Source organism: Aegilops tauschii, chromosome 3 (genome assembly GCF_002575655.3).
Source record: "Aegilops tauschii subsp. strangulata cultivar AL8/78 chromosome 3, Aet v6.0, whole genome shotgun sequence".
Classification (NCBI taxonomy): Eukaryota; Viridiplantae; Streptophyta; class Magnoliopsida; order Poales; family Poaceae; genus Aegilops; species Aegilops tauschii.
Genome location: NC_053037.3, coordinates 68,144,717 through 68,149,434, shown reverse-complemented (window position 1 = coordinate 68,149,434; position 4,718 = coordinate 68,144,717).

Sequence of the window (4,718 nt, the reverse complement as noted above, 5' to 3'; positions counted from 1 at the left end):
TCTGCCTTCTTTGTCCAGTCCTGATTGAGGGATGGAAGGCTCAGCATACCCTTTGATTTATGAACTGAAGTTATGTTCGGAAACTAAATACTTACCGGGATGGCCGGATGTGCGCTGTCGAGGCCGATGTCGTCGGTTGTCTCCGGCCACGTCTTCTGGGCCTTGAAGAGTAGCTTCCAGATCTCTTCATGCGTTGTGCCAAAGAATGGATGTAGGGTTCGCGGCCCTTTCGGATTGAACTCCCACATATGGAGAGGCCGGCGCTAGCAGGGGAGGATCCGGCAGAAAAGCATCACCTGAATCACGTCAGTGAGACTGGTGTTCTTCTCTATCATATTTTTGATGCGCTTTTGCAGCATCATCACTTCGTCGGATGACCCCCAGTCCAGACCCTTGTTGGTCCACAACGCGAGCTGCATTGGGGGTCCGGATCTAAACTCAGGAGTGGCCGCCCATGCGGCGCCATGAGGTTCGGTGATATAAAACCACTCCTGCTGCCATACCTTGACAGTTTCCACGAAGGCCCCTTTGGGCCAGGTGGTGTCGGGGAGCTTGCTCACCATGGCGCCGCCGCAGTCCGCGTGCTGACCGTCGACCACCTTCGGCTTCACGTTGAAGACCTTGAGCCATAAGCCGAAGTGTGGGGGGATGCGGAGGAGCGCCTCGCACACGACGATGAACGCCGAGATGTGGAGGAAGGAATTTGGGGCTAGATCGTGGAAATCTAGCCCGTAATAGAACATGAAAACATGGACAAAGGGGTGGAGGGGAAACCCTAGTCCACGGAGGAAGTGGGGGATAAACACCACTCTTTCGCCGGGCTCCGGAGTGGGGATGACTTACTTTTTGGCAGGGAGCCTGTGCACGACGTCCGCAGTCAGGTACCCTGCCGCCCGGAGCTCCTTGACATCCTTCTCCGTGACGGAGGAGGCCACCCACTTGCCCTGAGAGCTGGATCCGGACATGGCCGGAGAAGTTGGTGGCGGTGGTAAAGGTCGAAGCTTGGGCGCTGGAGCTTGAGGATGGGAAGGCAGAGGAAGGAAGAAGGCGTGGGGTAAAAAGGAGGATCTTTATCCACTTATATAGGCAGTGAATATCAAACGCCTCCCCCCCTCAAGCCTTAATACTCGCCTGTTCCCAAGGGGTCGTGCGAATGGCACGGTTGGATTACCCAGACCCGTATTGATGAGAATCCCGCAATAAGTGGACACGATATCTGTTTTGACAAGACGTGTCAATGGAGGCCGTACCTCGAACGCGAAGCGGGAGGCCAAAAACGGTTCAAAATATAAAGAGGCCAGACGTAACGTTTCACCGAAAAAGTTGTCAGTAGACAGACCTTATTTTGATTAAAGTATTGTGCCTTTGTGGTTGAGGGTTGCGACTGTTATACAGAGCCGGATACATATCTCTTATTCAGAAGACTGCTTTAAAGTATTTGGAGGAGGAACCCGCCTTGCAATGCCGAAGACAATCTGTGTGCCGAATACATCGCCATTGAAGACTGGTTCAGGGGCTACTGAGGGAGTCCTGGATTAAGGGGTCCTTGAGCTAATGGGCCGTGGAGATACAAGGCAGAAGACCTTTCCTCATGTCCGGATGGGACTCTCCTTTGCGTGGATGGCAAGATTGGCATCCGGATGTGTAGTTTCCTTCCTCTGTAAACCGACCCTGTACAACCCTAGGCCCCTCCTGTGTCTATATAAACCGGAGGGTTTAGTCTGTAGAGGCTATCAGAATTCACATAGGCTAGACAGCTAGGGTTTAGCCATTACGATCTCGAGGTAGATCGACTCTTGTAACCCCTATACTCATCAAAGTCAATCAAGCAGGAAGTAGGGTATTACCTCCATTAAGAGGGCCCGAACCTGGGTAAACATCGTGTCCCCTTTGTCTCCTGTTACCCTCGATCTTCAGATGCACAGTTCGGGATCCCCTACCCGAGATCGGCCGGTTTTGACACCGACACCTACTCCTAGGTCACGATAGTCATGAGGAACATAATGATTCATGTGTACTCGTTATACCATGCGCACTTGCAAGTTCCCATCCAAAGATATGATCTTTTTTGCGAAAAAGGACCAAAATATATTATAAGGGTTCATAAGAAGTACAAACACCCTAATCATAATAAAAGTTACATTGAGGAGCATCCACCACAGAACGACCACTACCGCCGCCAAAACGAGACGTCGACGCGCCGATGTCGCAACTCCCCTACCGAAGCCGGCTTGACATTGTCAATGGCAACCAGAAAGTCTTCATGCACGTGTCCGTAAGGACCGGCGCCCCAGAGCTACATTCATCGCCATTGAACACTTGAATCCATCTGAAGCGTCTAACACCAAATCTTGCCAGCTGATACGTCTCAAACATATCTATAATTTTTTTATTGTTCCATGCTATTATGGTATCAATATTGGATGTTTTATATGCCATTATATGCAATTATATATCATTTTTTGGGACCAACCTATTAACTTAGTGCCCAGTGCCAGTTGCTGTTTTTTTTGCTTGTTTTTGGCTTTTTCAGAAAATCAGTAACATACGGAGTCCAAACGCTACGAAAATTTTTGACGATTTTTTCTGGACCAGAAGGGACCTTAGAAGGTTTGGGAGAAGAACTGAAGAGTCACGAGGGAGAGACAAGCTCGAGAGGCGCGCCCAGGCTTGTGGGCCCCTCGTGGCACCTCTTGACCTAATTCCACCTTTATAAATTCCCAAATATTCTCAATACATCATATAGCCACCCAAAATATTTTTTCCGCCGTCGCAAGTTTCTGTTCTTCGGAGATCCCATCTGGAGGCCTTTTCCGGTACTCTGACGAAGGGGGAATTGATCACGGAGGGCATCTACATCAACCTTGCTTCCCTTCCGATGATGTGTGAGTAGTTTACCACAGACGTATTGGTCCATAGCTAGTAGCTAGATGGCTTCTTCTCTCTCTTTGATCTTCAATACAGTGTTCTCCTCGATGTTCTTGGAGATCTATTCAATGTAATCTTCTTTTGCGGTGTGTTTGTTGGGATCCGATGCATTGTGGGTTTATGATCAGATTATCTATGAATATTGTTTGGGTCTTCTCTGAACTCTTTTATGCATGATTATTATAGCTTTGTATTTCTCTCTGATCTATCCGTTTAGTTTGGCCAACTGTATTGATTTATCTTGCAATGGGAGAGGTGTTTTGTAATGGGTTCAATCTTGTAGTGCTTTATATCCCAGTGACAGAAAGGGACAAGACAAGTATTTGTATTGTTGCCATTAAGGGGAAAATAACGGGGTTTATTCATATTGGTTGGATTTACTTTGTCTACATCATGTCATCTTGCTTAAGGCGTTACTCCATTATTTATGAACTTAATACTCTAGATGCATGCTGGATAGCGGTCGATGTGTGGACTAATATTAGTAGATGCATGCAGGAGTCGGTCTACTTGTCTCGGACGTGATGCCTATATACCTGGTCATTGCCTTGGATATCGTCATAACTATGCACTTTTCTATCAATTGCCCAACAATAATTTGTTTACCTACCGTATGCTTTTTGGTCGAGAGAGAAGCCTCTAGTGAAAACTATGGCCCCTGATCTTATCTTTATCATATATTAAAATCCAAAAATACCTTGCTGCAATTTATTTGCCATTCTTTTATTTTGTGTTTTTGTTTATCTATCTACCATTATCAAACTTGATCCTTGCAATTAACTGTGAGGGGATTAACAACTCCCTTGATCGCGTTGGGTGCAAGTATTTGTTCTTTTGTGTGTAGGTGTTGTTCACGAGGTTTTGCGTGGTTCTCCTATTGGATTGATAACCTTGGTTCTTACTGAGAAAATACTTATCTCCATTGTACTGCATCATCCTCTCCTCTTCGAAGAAATCCCAACGCATCTCACAAGTAGCACCGGCGTGCACACACAATGAGAAACAGTAACTTCGCCACCCCAAGGAGACAACATGAAAATGCACCAGAGATCGGTCGACTCCATCTGAATGGACGTACTCGAGGAGAATTGGAGTCTGCAAGACCAACTCAAAGATGAAGCGCCGCCATCCGTCGGAACACTGCCCCTGCGTGAAAAAAATCCTAACCTAAAACTATCCGGAGCCAAGGCACCGAAATCCCCCTCCCTGCCACCGGCTACGTGAGTGGCAGGTGATACGTCTTCAACGTATCTATAATTTTTGATTGTTCCATGCTATTATAATATCAATCTTGGATGTTTTATATGCAACTTTATGCAATTATATATCATTTTTTGGGACTAATCTATTAACTTAGTGCCTAGTGCCAGTTGTTGTTTTTTGCTTGTTTTTGGCTTTCCAGAAATTCAGTATCAAATAGAGTCCAAACGGAGAAAAAACTTTGGATTATTTTTTCTAGACCAGAAGAGACCCTAGAAGGTTCGGGAAAGACCTGACGAGCCACGAGGGAGCGACAAGCTTGGGAGGCGCGCCCTGGGGGGGGGGGGCAGGATTGTTGGCCCCTCGTGGCACCTCTTGACCTAATTCCACTTCTATAAATACTCAAATATTCCCTTGACACCAGAGAGCCACCTGAAATGCTTTTTCTGCCGCCGCAAGTTTCTGTCCTCGCGTCCCATCTGGAGGCCTTCTCTGAACTCTTTTATGCATGATCAGATTATCTATGAATATTATTTGGGTCTTCTCTGAACTCTTTTATGCATGATTATTATAGCTTTGTATTTCTCTCC